The 15,018-nt window shown below is 41.1% G+C and overlaps 1 protein-coding gene across 1 annotated transcript in view; it reads left to right on the forward strand.

Annotated features, from left to right (window-relative positions):
- Nucleotides 1–15,018, forward strand: part of PHF2 (PHD finger protein 2) — a 159,399-nt gene that overhangs the window by 79,719 nt on the left and 64,662 nt on the right. The gene's annotated exons all lie outside the window — the stretch shown is intronic.

Consider the following 15,018-nt stretch of genomic DNA (forward strand, 5'->3'; position numbering starts at 1 on the left):
CCATGTCAATTTTCTGAATGAATATATAGAACAGTACTTTATTAAAGACATATTTAGTTAAAAAGTTTCATCTTTAAGAACTGATTCAAACATGCATTTCCATTGTTGGATGATTATACTACCAAGTGATGAAAGAATAGTTCATGACAGGTGTATAACACTGCAGATAGAATCCAGTTTAATTGTCAGTATTTTTCAAGGAATTCGTTCATACATTCAGCAACTGGTCATCTGATGTGTAGCAGAACAGTGATTGGCATTCATGTTTGCATTTGCTTGGGATGGAGCACTATTGAACTCAGTAAATATGCCTAGGATGAGCGTATAATGCAAAGCACATTAACTGAAAATCAATGGGATGTACTTCTCAGTAAACATGGTCTGAAATATAGCAGAGAAAAGCTGATACAGGGCCTGTAAAATGGACCTGTTCTGCCAGGCTTTTGGCCAGCCGGGATAGCCATCAGACCCTCATGTCATCCAGGCCTGCCGTGGATGGGGTTGGGGGGAGGAAACTGTTGCCATATTGATTGTTTTAAATTATGGATTGAACTACTGTTTTACATTTTATTTTACGTTTTTAATTATGATGTACACCGCCCTGAGCCTACTGGGGAGGGCGGTCTAAAAATATAATAAATAAATAAATAAATAAATAAATAAATACATAAATACTGATGTAAGACAACAGGTTATTGCTAAGACAAACAGCACAAATTCACTTTGGAAATACATCTAGAAGCCCAAAACATTCAGCTCTTAAAGAAAAAAATGCACATCAGGATTGGGTCATATAGGTCATATATAAACTGAACAATTTTCCAATTGAATAACATATCTGGAAAAGGAGCAAAGTAGCAGAAAATTCTCTTTGTTGATAATGACCTTCCTCTAGGACATAAAATGTTAATTTCTTTGGAGTCCTTGGCGGAGATTCCTCTATAAAAACACAGCAAATGTATTATGATATTCAATTTTTCATAGTTTAGAAATGAAAACTCAAAGGAACAAATGACTTAAAAAACAAATGGGCAGTTGAGGTAGAAATTCATCAGCAGGATGTAAACTTAAAATCCCACCATCACATCGGAGTATTTTTTGAGAGGGGCGTTGTATTATTTGGGTTTAAGGGTTGTATTTTTACCGCTCCACTAAAACAGGGATGAGCTGCAGCAAAAGAAAATTTGCAGCATGTTTTGGAATTTTAGAACCAGGCACATTTCAAAAGAATGCTATTTTTGTAAGTCCTTAAAGAACACCCCACCACACACATTTAAAATGGAGGAGAATATTTCAGTGCCCAGAAACAGAAAGGATCAACTTTATTAAGATGATGACAACTGTCATATGCTAATTATTATGACAAGTATGTTAGGGGGAAAAATCCCATGTTGAATGCCTTAAGCACATTTTGGCTTCTAATTCCTCAACAAAATCTGGTTGCAACAATATGTTGCACAAAGTCAGTTATCTTCCAGGATTGTAGACAAAAAAAGGAACAGTGTTATGCTCAAAAATCCACAACTGTAATAATCATATAAATATATGTTGTTACAGGCTAGCTTTTGAGAGCTAGCTTTTAATCATATGGCACACTTGCAGTCACATCTTTTTCATGCAAAATTAAAAATGCAGAACCATAGACAATCAAAAAAAGTATGGAGCTATTCAAGTTTTTCCATATCTGTGAACTTGACATATTACATGTATTACTTGCATTCAGGTTTTAAAATGTATCATGGGGGGAAACTTGCATTCCAGTTGCTCTGTGATTCACTCAGGACAAATCTAGATGTGCAGATGCTTAAAGAGTTGGGTCCTCAGACCCAACTCATGTTCCCTGCAGTTGCATAGCAGATGTGGTGAATGTCTGTTACAAAATAAAGGAGAGACTGTTTGGGCTCAGAATGCTACCACAGGGGGTGAAAGAGGACCCACCTTCTTCCCCAAGCTGTTTGTCCATGCCAAAATGGTGCTGGAGGAGAGTTATTTCTCCATTTTTTGCTGCTCCATGCTCATAGGATACTCCATGTGGTGCAGAAGAAATGGAGAAAGAACCCCTCAGTGATATTTTGGTACTGGAAAAAGGCTTTTGGGGAAAGAGGGGGATAGGATGCCTTCCTCATCCTGTGGTGGCATTCTGAGTCCAAACGGGCCATTTCCCACAGCTGCTGTGTATGTGTGAGAAACTCAAGCTGGGCCTGGGGAAATGAAACAACTTTTCAACAACTTACATGTCTACTTTGGCCCACAGCCATCTTCATGCCTAATCCCTGCACAAAGGCAACTGAGTACCAGGCAAATCCCAGGCATACATGGGGACTGGAAGACTGCAATTTAAATGTTTAAATGTTTATATGTTTTTATGGTTTGTTTCTTAATTTGTTGACTAATGTATATTATGTTTGTTGTTAGCTGCCCTGAGTCTGGCTTGTGCCAGGAAAGGGCAGAGTAGAAAGAAAGAAAGAAAAAAGAAATCAATCAATCAATCAATCAAATAAACAGTGGCAGCACTATGATCATTAATACTGCTGTGACTGCTCAGAATAGTTGTAACAGCTTTTCACTAGGAACAGGTTGTGATGAGCTTGCACCTTCTGGCTGAAATAATTTGCTATTACCAGTTACACCAGCAGGAGAGGTTGTTGCATAAATTGTATCAGGTTTAATGATTCATGCATTAACAACTAATAAAATTTGGCAAAAATCTCCCTTTCCTTATTGTTATTATTATATTGAAAACCAAATTCTGTTGGAACTCGGAAGCATTGTCCTGTATCAAATACCTGCACTGATTGTTGCTGGCTTGGGAAGAGTTTTCTGGATTTTACATGAGCATCATCCACTTACAGCATCTTCCTGAATCTCTTTACTAAAGCAAATTCTGTTATCTTTGATTATGAGAGTTTTCACACTCCCTTTGCTGCCAGCATTGCAAGCGCAATGGATCTGCAATTTTTGCTAACTTTGAAAAGTGTGGTGTTTACACATTTAGGCTCATTCCGCACATGCAGAATAATGCACTTTCAAACTGCTTTCAGTGCTCTTTGAAGCTGTGCGGAATAGCAAAATCCGCTTGCAAACAGTTGTGAAAGTGTATTGTCGAAAGTGGTTTGAAAGTGGTTTGAAAACGCATTCTTTTGCGTGTGCGGAAGGGGCCTCAGTTAGTATGTGCAGTTTTCCCTATTCCTCTCCCCTTTAGTGATAGTTCTAATTTTGTACTGTCTGTTAGGGTTTTTTTTTGTTTGTTACTAGGGTCATTTGTGGTATACACAAATACTCAAGATGTCTTTTGCGCCAATATGAGTGTAGTGACTAGTGTGTCAGAGGAGATTTGGGTTTAAATCCCCACTCTGCCTTGGAAGATTGCTGGATAATGTTGGGTCAGCCACACACTCTCAGCCTAATCTACATCACAGGGTTATTGTGAGGATAAAATGGAGAATATGCAAGGTGTTTTGGGTCCTCGTTGGACAGAAAGCTGGAATATACATTAAATAATAAATTGTATGTTATTCATTTTGAATGCATAGTAATTAACAGCTTTCTTCTCTGCAGATCCATGTATAAATGTTTGTTTTCCATCATGCACTTATTGTTGGGGTGTGTGTGTGTGTCTAAGACAAAGGCAGGGATGCTGTCTTCCCTATCTGTTCCTCAGCATTGTGGGAGCGGAAAGTTTTGATGGTGTATGTGTGTGTATAAAATGTGATCAAGTCACAGTTAATCTAAGGTGGCCTTGTAGGGTTTTCAATGAAACAATTGTTCTGAGGTGGGTTTGCCATTGCCTGTCTTTGTGTAGCAGCTCTTGACTTCCTTGGTGGTCTCCCATTCAAGTCCTACTTAGCTTCTGAGATCTGAAGATGTCAGGCGAACACAGGCTATACAGATCAGGGCAAAGTTGCTGAAGCCCTTAGTAAAAGCCTAGTCTCCAAGATTTAAGTTCAATAGCAGGGGAAGTCCTTATACAAATGTAGGAGCAGTCCAGACAAGTCTTTCCTGGCAGGGGTGCCTACTCTGTAACTTCTTGTTGGCTGTAACTCTGCCTGTCTTCTGGAAGTCCCAAACATCTGCCTTTGCCATTTCTGCCCTTCTGCCTGTTTTCCTAGGGGTGAAAGCCATGTGTTTCTGTCTGACATCAACTTTCAGTGCCTGGCTGTTAAGCAATCTTGCCTGGAATTTCTTTCTTAAAGGTAAAGGTAGTCCCCTGGTCAACATTACTGATCCATGGGGGTAACCTCACATAATGACATTTACTAGGCAGACTATGTTAGTAGGAGGTTTGCTATTGCTTTCCCCAGTGATCTTTATTTTATCCCCAATAAGCTGGATACTCATTTTACTGAAGGATGGAAGGCTGAGCCAACTTTGAGGCTCCTATCTGAAACCAACTCCCAACAGGATTGAACTCAGCTTGCGAGCAGAGCTTTGACAGCAGTATTGCAGCTTATCACTCTGCACCAGGGGCTCCTTTCTTTCTTAGCTGTTGTAGTATTCTACTTTTGGTAACTTGATCTGAAAGGGACAACCGAGCATTTTCATTTGGAAATACTGATTATCCAGAGTAGTACATCGAGAGCTCTTATTAGGGATATCAAAATGCAAAGCTCTTCAATGACATTGACATATTACCTGCCTTTCTTGATATCTTATGATCCTAAATACCTCCTTTTACCTGCTGAGTAATACTGCCTTCCTTTTTGGGTAGCTTAATGTCTGCAACTACCAGCTAGTGAAAAGTTTTATGCCATGTAGAACTAGTACCCTTCCTCCTTTCTGCCTAACATTGTGCAGGGTGGATGCTAGGAGTAAAAGATGAAATCCCTGAAATGTTTTTCCCAGTGTATTATTAATTTTATTACTTATTTTACAAAAGCTATATCCCATTTTCTGCCTTCACAAGGGCCACCAAGGTGGCTAGCAGATCACCCTTTCTTTTCATGGGAATTCTCCGTAGGATATAATCCTGTGACTGAAATGAAAATGAATAATTTTTTTAAAATAAATGAAATGAAATCCAGAACATAATTATACAACTCTAACTGAAATTTGTCTGGGTGTTGTTGGAGTTATGACAATATTTTAAAGTTTGCCATCTTGGAGGCCCGGAATTGGGTGGAAAGGTGGCATAGAAATATTTTTAATGAAACGAGAAATAAAAATAAATACAGATATCAAGTTATGTGTGGACCACAGTCCATTGCAATGTTTATGGCATCTATCATTTTAATTTTACTTCATTTTTTACATTTGTAATGTACTTTCTAGTATGGTATGTTATGCCTTAAATGGTGTGTTTTTTACAGTAATCTTAGCACTACTCTGTTTTCCCGAAAATAAGACATCCCCTGAAAATAAGACGTAGTAGAGGTTTTGCTGAAGTGCTAAATATAAAGCATCCCCCGAAAGTAAGATGTAGCAAAGTTTTTGTTTGGAAGCATGCCCGTTGAACAGAACACCACAGCATGCAGCTGTGGAGCAGAAAAATAAGACATCCCCTGAAAATAAGACATAGCGCATCTTTGGGAGCAAAAATTAATATAAGACACTGTCTTATTTTCAGGGGAAACATAGTATTGCATTGTTTATTGGATTTTTATGTGATATGGTTGAATTGTTCTTTTATATGTTATAATCTGCCTTGAGCCTCTACAAGAAAGGAAATGAGGTCAATCAATCAAAATATTTATTTTCTATGTTATAAATAACATTGCAAAAGTAGAAAGGCCAGGAAACAATTCATACTTATATTATATAAAATTGGAATTGACAGAAACCATGGTTTACAAACCTACTCTAAACCATAGTGATGCAAATGTGCTGTCTGATCATAAAGCATGTTTTTTTCCAGTTAAAACATTAGGCCAAATCATAGGTTTGGAACTAGGCCAAAATTACCACTAATAGACAAGGTTCTTGCTACCTGAACATTACATTCTTACCTCTCCCTCCCTTCTGTAACCCCAAATGCCCCACAGAATGCTACTTCTGAGAGATTGGGGGGGGGGGGCACCCAGGAACAGCATGAGGGAGAATTGCAAGTCTGCAGTGGGTTAGGAAATTGGTAAAAGTCATCCCTCCCCCCCAATTCTATCTGTAGAAATATTAGGTTGGATCCAACTCACTGAGTTTCTATACCTGAAACTATGCATGATGTTTTAACCAAGACTTGAGATTATTTTGTTGAGTACTGTTTTATTGTCTTTGAATATTTTCCTAATAAAAATATATAAGATGGTATGGATTTCATCTATTAACTTTTAATAATAAGATAAAATCAAAGTTAAAGATAAAATAAAGGGCTCTGATACATACATTCCATGAAGGATGCCTTCCAGATGTCAAATATAAAAATAATTGTCTTTTGCTTTCCATTTGAACCTGCTGGCTATATTTTAGAAAAACTGCTTCCTCTTGTATGACATTTAGAATAATTTTGATATAATGAAATTTGTGAAAACTACTTATGGGGAAGAAATATACATTTATTAAAATATATTTCTTGGGTCATTTTGGGAGAGGGAGATTGTTCTGTGGAGACATTATTAAGTTTGTAGAGTTGTGAGTCTTTTGACGATAACAGTCTTTGAGGAGTAGTCAGCAGATAGGCTTTGTAAATCCTTACACTGAATGTTATTGTATTTTTAAAAATTCATTTGATTTATTAGTTGCCCTCCCTTGAAGGGTTCAGGGCAACGTACAGTAGAATAAATATGGCAGTGTTTAAAACCTACTTATGATTTTAAAAATAGTATGACTTTAAAATTACTTATGACTTAAAAAATAGTACACAGATGGCGGTAAAAATCCTCACACACACACCCCCGAACCCACTGGAGGTTGGGGCAGTGGAACATGTTTTCAGCCCGGCTGGCCAAATGCCTGGCAGATCAGGTCTGTTTTGCAGGCCCTGTGAAAACTTGACTCGCAGGGCCATGATCTCCTTAGGGAGTTTGTTCCACCAGAGAGGGGCCAGGACTGTAAAGGTCCTGGCCCTAGTGGAGGCCTGCCAGACATATTTCGGGCCACAGACCTCTAGTAGGTACCCCTCAGGAGATCTGAAGGTCCTTGCGGGGCAATATGGGGAGATGCAGTCCCTCAAGTACGTAAGCCCAAAACTGTTCACAGCCTTAAAGGTCAAAACCAGAACCTTGAACATGACCCAGAACTTGATGTGCAGCCAATGGAGATGGTACAGGACTGGAGTGATCAGGTCCCGCTGGACGTCCCCGTAACGAGTCTGGCTGCCGTATGTTGCAGGAGTTTTAATTTCCGGATCACTGTCAACGGCAGGCCAGCATAGAGCACATTACAATCATCAAGTCTGGAGGTGACCATTACATGGATGACTGTGGCTAAGTCCGTACTGGAGAGGTACAGGGCCAGTTGCCATGCCTGACGCAGGTGGAGAAACGCTACCTGGGCCTCAAGCAGTAATGCCTGGTCCAGGATGACACCCAGGCTTTTTACAGATGAGGCCAAGTGCAATGCTTCACCGTCTACCGTAGGCAGGCAAAAGTCCGCCGGTCACTCCCTACGACCCAGTCACAGCACCTCTGTCTTTGTAGGATTTAACTTCAGCCAGCTCGCTCTCAACCAACCAGCTACGGCTTCTAGACATCGCTGGAGAGCTCCAGGGGCTGATGATGGGCTGCCCTCAATCGTGAACATCCATACCAAACTGGTCAGGGGATGCATGTAGATATTGAAAAGCATTGGGGAGAGGATCGCCCCCTGTGGCACTCCACAAACCATGGGGCGATGCTGCGAGTTCTCTCCCCCCAATGTCACCTGTTGTCCCCAGTCTCAGAGAAATGAGGTCAGTCAAGCCAAGGCTGATCCTCAAACTCCAATATTGGCGAGGTGGTGGACCATAAGGTCGTGAACTACTACATCAAACTTTGAGGTGATGTCTAACAACACCAGCAGTGCCAAACCGCCTCTATCCAAGTGAAGCTGGATTTCGACCACAATGGCGACCAGTACCATCTCGGTTCCATGGCCAGCACAGAAACTGGACTGGAAGGGATCCAATGCATTTGCTTCATCCAGGAACCTCTGGAGCTGATCCACCACCGCTCGCTCAATTACCTTTCCCAGAAACGACAGATTCGAAACTGGGCGGTAATTGACCATATCCAATGGATCTAATTGCAATCTTTTCAGGAGTGGGCGGACCACTGCCTCTTTAAGCCAACCCGGGAAAAGCGATCAAATTATACTAAACAATTGTGCCAGGTGCAAGCTAGCTACTGTGATAGAGGAGGTAAAATAAGACCTCTTCAGATCCTTCACAGCACCCAGTAGGATCTCATAAACCCCTCATCAAGTGTGCACTGCCACACTTGCTCTAGCCATCTCAGCTCCTGTTTCAGCCATCTCAGCTCATTGGTATACCAAGGAGTCAGTCTGGCACGAATGCAGAGAGGGTGCTTTGGAGTGAAAGCCTCGATGGCTTCAGAGAGCCTGGTGTCCCAGCTCTCTATCTGCTCATCAAGGGAGGCGCCAGTGCATGGGGTCTCCCGCAGAACATCCTGGAACCACTCCAGGTCTATTAGTCTCCATGGTCGGGCCAAAATATGCCCCTCACCTAGACAGGGGGGGTGCAGCACCATCTATCCAAGCCTGTATGACATAGTGGTCAGACCATGGCTCTCTATGAAGAGAGGATAAGCCCACATTCACACCTGCTGCATAGATTAGGTCCAGAGTGAGGTCGCACTGATATATGGGGCTCCCAGTATTCACCAGGGAGAGACCTAGCATTGCCATGGCTGACACTAGATCTGCGGCTACCGACGAGGAGGTTGAATCAATGTGGATGTTGAAGTCACCCAATACTAACAGCTTAGGATACAACAACACCCACTCTGAGATGACCTCCAAGAACTGCGACAGACTGTCTACCAGTGTGCTAGGCGACTGGTACACCAGCAGAACAGACAGTCTCTCTGGGGAGTCCCAGCAAAGACCTAAACACACCAGGCCAACCATCCACAGGACAGGGGACATCCTAAAGGAGATGGAATCTCGGATGAGCATCGCCACGCCATCCCCCAGCCCTTTGTCAGAGGTTGCTGGACAAACGTGAAACCATCTGGGGTGAGATCATTGAGGGCAACTTTTGCCCCCTCCCTCACCCAGGTTTTCGTTATGCACACAAGGTCCACAGCCTGATGGTCAATGTAGTCTCGCAGGACAGATTTATTGTTTATGGACCTCGCGTTCAGCAGCAGCAGCCCTGGAGCAGTGTCTAAGACCCGCACCACACAACCTGCATCTGTTGTTGAATCCTGTAACAATGTACTCTTGGAAGGAGCTCTTTCATGGTTTCTTTTCACCCAACAGCCCCTTTCTACATTTAAGTTCTGAGGATGCTAGGATGCTACTTTTTCCAGTAGTGTTTCACAGAATAGTTCTGTCAATGAAACTAGCTTTTGTGCATAGATTATCCATCTACCAGCTGCAGGGATTGGGAAGAATGCTACATCTAGTTGGCTTTATTAATCAAAGATTATAGATATGATTAAGTTTGGAAATCTATCTTCATTTTTGAAAGCAAAATAATGTAGTAGAAGAAAAAGTCAAACAAAACTTATTTGTATGCAGAATACAGTATAAGGTCCCATGAGTTACTTGTGACCTTTGTCATCCCTCTGTCATCTATGAGGATTACAAGATTTAATGAAAAGATTTCAGACAATTAAAACTGATCTGCATTACATTTGAAAAATAGGTTTTAACTGAGAAGCATGCATAAATTCTTTAAAAGCAAGGTGATGCTATGCACACATATTAGGAAGTCAACTTAAATGACGGGAACTTACTTCTAACTGGTGGCCTCAGTTCAAACTGGGACCATGAGAAGTGGGAGGGTAGGTTTGATACTCCCCCCACCAGCTTTTCTAACCTCCTAAAATTGCCTACTTCCAGCACTGTTATTAGCCTTTTTGTCCTTGTTATTAGACTGTATTTTGTCCTTCTTAAGGAAAGAGGTCAAGGTAAAGTATCCGATTTGAGGTTGGAAGGTTCCAGGTTCAATCCCCAGTATCTCCAATTAAAAGGACCAGGCAGAAGGGGATATGAAAGACCTCTACTTGAGGTTCTAGAAAGTTAATGCCAATCTCAGTAGACGGTACTGATCTTCATGAACCAATGGTCTGATTCTGCAGTCCAGTATACAGAACAGCCCCACACAATTGCCTGGTCATCTCCAGGAAAAACTGCATGGAAAAATGTCCATGCAAAATCTCCTTCTCCATGACTTGGTCTTGAAGGTAGGAGGCCGATGCTGGGCAATGGAGCATTTGCTCCACCCGGCCTAGCTGTTTGGGGAGGCGGGAGGGCTTCTGGCAGGGAATCGAATGTCGGGACATTGAACTCCGACCAATGAGGGAGCAGGACTCACAGTTCCCTCTTTGGTTGAGGGTTCGTTGTCACACCATTTGATTCCTTAGAGCTTTATTGTTTAGGATAATATAATAAAGAAGCAGTTCCAGTACAAAAGAACAGACACAGAATCCTGGCACTTTCCACACTACATAACTGTGATGCCATAAATTGTGCACGTGGATTCTAATTTTAGTCTTGTTATTCCACTTCTTGAAAGCAATTGTACTGTGTCCTTTTGTTATAGCAATATTTTTCTTTGACACTTCTGAAAATTGATGTTAGCAGTGAAATGAGGACACAGTCTCTTGTCTGTTGCACACACAAATACATTCACATATAGGCCAGTATTTTATTTATAATTCAATTTATATCCCGCCCTTTCCTGCAGGGCTGAACATATATTCTGTAACACAAATAGTGATTAATGATAGATGATCAGTTAACAAATTTTACCACCACTCCACTACTACTTTGCTGAATATATCCAGCTCAAAATAAGCTTCAAGTTCTTGGTTATCAGCATGTTTTCATGCAGCCCTATCATTTCCATTTTTACTATGAAATAAGAATTAGTGAGGGTCAAACTACTTGAGATACTGATGGATCTGGGATCACATCTTGCCAGCATTGTAAAAATGCCAATAGAAACTACGTGGAGTCCCAATTCAAATCAAAGCTACATGGGAGGAATTGAACTCCATGTAATATTCCACCCTTTCCCTGGTGCAGTTAGGGTTGCCAACTCTGAGTTGGAAAATTCATGAAGATTGAGGGGGGGGGGGGGATAAGATAATTAAATATTAATATTTAATTATATTACCAAGCGGCCAGTTTGGTTTGTATTGCGAACTGGATCAAGAACCCAGATCCATTGATAATAAAATTAGAAACTGCAACCTAAAACTAGGGCCCCATCTACACACAAAAATAATGCGTTTTCAAACCACTTTCAAAACTGTTTGCAAGTGGATTTTGCTATTCCGCACAGCTTCAAAGAGCACTGAAAGCAGTTTGAAAGTGCATTTTTCTGCATGTGTGGAATGAGCCTAGATTACACAATCTGCTGTGGACAGAAAATCATTGAAGAACTACAGTTCAAAATGAGAATCCTGTAATTAGAGATGGACTGTTAAAATTTGGAATGTAACACAACAGAGATTGTTCTCCAGTATCCCCCATTACTGTCATATACAGAAGTATGTTATTATAAGAATGTGATGAAAAATATTGATTTTCTAATTTATGGGGATATGATCAATGTTCAAGGAGAAATCAAATCCTGGCGAAAAATAAAAGATGAAGGTAAATATACAACAGCTTTATATTTTAAGTTAGTCTGAAAAATAAGGCCTTTTCTGCACAAGTTGTTTACTACATATTCTGCTGACAAATGCTACATTATTCCATGGACTTCCACCTTCATCCCCCCTCCCCCAGTTTGGTTCCAGAAATGTTTCCAGCCAGCATTGTCTCCATTGTTTTCATGAATATTTTTACAGCAATGTTTTGCCCAATCCTTTTTTGAACTCACTTCCCTTAAGGGTCTTCATTTCTCTGTCCCATTACTCCCATGTATAGTTGCCCAACCCCTCCTTCAGCCATTTTCTTCTCACCCTTATTCTCCATTTTCTAAGTGGATTGGAACAACTTGGTCAATTTTACCGAGCACTCCTGAAGTTAATGTTTAAGCAGAGAAGCGGAGAGGTTTGGTCGATTTGATTAGCGTTATCAGTTTCACACAGAACATACCCTCCTCTTTGCAGCAGCCCATCCTCCTTCCAGCCATTTTTTCTTTTATTTGGTTAAAACATTTCTCCCCACTCACCTGGCCCCAGTCATTTCCCCCACTTGCTTTTTTTGGGTGTAGATTAGCGATGGACCAGCGCTGAGTGAACAAGGCAGCACCCAGGGGTGTAACAAGGCAAACTGTAGCCCTGGGCAAACCCTGAGTTGGATGCCCCCCCCCCCCCGGGCAGCCACTCCACCATGACCAAATTTGGGAGTCCATAACTTTGGACTCTCTGAACCAAACCTCACCAAACTTGGGGGGGGGGGTGGTAGCATAAGGATAGTCTCCTGATGATGCACTGAAATTTTAATTCTGCTAGCCTAAAAACTGTGCCCCCTGCAGGCCAAAATAGAAAACCACTAAAAATACCCCAAAACAAACCCTGCATTTTGATGCCCCCCACAAGGTGGTGCCCTGGGCAGCTGCCCACCTTGCCCAATGGGCATTACGCCCCTGGCAGCAACACACGAACCTTCCCATTGCCTTGGAGAAAGGCTAGGCTTGGGGGTGGGAGATGCAGATATGCAGTTTGTGCATCCATTTTGAGTGCAGACTTTTCCAAATTCTAAGGGAGGAAAGGGACATGTTTCTGAGGGTGGGAACTTGGAATACAACTTCTGAATGTTCTCCCAAAGTAGAGATACTTGATCGTGCAATAAGGCTGGAGGTCCACATCAGAGAATCTCAGGAAACAAGGAGGCAATTTTTCAAAAAGAGAATCATGGTCCATGGACCAATAGCAAGTGTGTATGCACACATGCATGCACACACACACATATACACAAAGGCAAAGGAGGATGTGGCCGACATAACCATCCATGGTATCACAAATGATATGACATTTTTACATCTCCTACCTCTTCCAGTGTGGACAAGAAGAAACTGATTAAAATAAACTGGAAACAATGTTTGGAAGGGAGGTGGACAAAATTCATGGAAAACAATTAGCTCAACAACACCTAAAATATGGGGTAAAGACAGCATGCGGAAAGGCCTAAGAAGAGTAATTAAAACAGCAAAAGTAGTGATAAGAAGATTGATAGAATTTGAAAAGGAAATTGCACAACAAACTGAACATTTATTAAGATGGATATTTAAACTGATGTTGCGGTTTGAAACAAACTGAACAAGTGAAACATGTATGGTCAAGTGGCTGTAAAACTTTGAGAAGGAAATACCATTTCAACAATGGGAACATTTATAGATGAAAAATATAAGATTTCAGCTTGTCAAACATTAAGAGAAAACTAGTATAAGATGTTTTATCACTGGTACATTACTTCAGAGGATGTTGAAAAGATGAATAGGAATTACAAAGAAAATGCTGGAAATGTAAAGAAGCAGATGGCTCTTTTTACCATATGTGGTGGCTGTGCAGAAAAGTGAACATTTTGGAAAGATATACATGCAGAAGGGCTAGTCACAGTTCGTTCAGAACTCTCTCGACCCCACCTATTTCACAAGATGTCTGTTGCGGGGTTAGGAAGGGAAGGAGTATGTAAGCCACTTTGAGAATCCTTATGGTTGAGAAAAGCGGGGTATAAATTCAAACTCCTCCTAATTAAAATAATAATAAAAAAGATAATCAGATCTTATGATATATATTCTGGAAGAAACACGTTTAGAAATTAAGGAAAGTAATTAAATACCAATGTTTTTTATTATCAATATAATTTGCATATTAGAATTTACTTATGATTTTAAATAATTTTTTTGCATAAACTTGTTGGTTCTCTAGTGTTGAGAACTGTGTTAAAGAAAAAAATCTGTTCTGTTATCCATTGTTCTTACTGTGTTTCCTATATCTTCAGGTCATTACTGAAAAGTAATTGAAAAAGATTGTATGTGGAGCCTGGGGAGGGTGGGGTTTCAAGGAGAGAGGAGGTCATAATGCCATGGAGTCCACCCTACAAAATAACCATTGGAGATCTGTTATATTCTCTGAGACCTTGAGGTTCCAACTAGAATTGGCAACACTAGGTACAGTGCCACTGACTGAAATCCTGCCTTCACACTGCTGTTAGTCCTCGAAATAGAAGATACAGACTGGCCATTTTTAGAGGTGGTATCTTTTTTGTCCATGGAACTGCATAGGGAAAGAGTGACTTCTCCTTGATCTGAATTGGGCCCCACATAGCTTCTGTTAGCATTTAAAAATTACTGACAAGGTCCAGTTATGAATCTCCCAGGATCTTATCTGTTTTGACCTTGACATCTTCCTAGGTCAGTATATATTACACTAGCATTTCCGTGCAGACCATGTGGATTGGGCTACTAATCCAGCACTGGCATTAGGAAAGGGATTATCTCTGAACCTTCTATAAACCGTGAAATGTCATTTAAACAACAATGCACTATAAAAGCTCTTTCCAAATCAAAAGCAAATGGAAAAAGCAGTCTCTTCCACAGATTCAGCGTGGACCTATTGGAAGGCATTCCAATTACAGTCCAATCCAAAGGCAGGGGGAAGTAGAGTGGGGGGCCAGGGACAGAACTGCCACACTGCCTCCTAACAAGCAAACAGCAGTGTAGATGCCAGGGGAATAAAGAGAAAACCTTTACTTCCCTGAAAAATCCACACTTTTAAGTCTGTTCTGCTGGGAGGGTGCATTCCTGACATGAAAGTACATAGGAAGCCAACTAATATCAGCTCTGTTTCTGGGAAAGACCCCAGAATGTCCCCCATGACACTGGCATGGGCATTTACAGAAGAGGCCCTCCACCACAGGGGCCAACTTCTGAGTTTGGCTGCTGTGCAGCCATGTGGAGGTCTAGCCCAAGGTATGATGCCCAACGCTGGTGTCTGTGCCAGTTTGCACAATGCAGTGAGCATGGAC

The sequence above is a fragment of the Sphaerodactylus townsendi genome, linkage group LG03 (assembly GCF_021028975.2).
Source record: "Sphaerodactylus townsendi isolate TG3544 linkage group LG03, MPM_Stown_v2.3, whole genome shotgun sequence".
NCBI classification, from domain to species: Eukaryota; Metazoa; Chordata; class Lepidosauria; order Squamata; family Sphaerodactylidae; genus Sphaerodactylus; species Sphaerodactylus townsendi.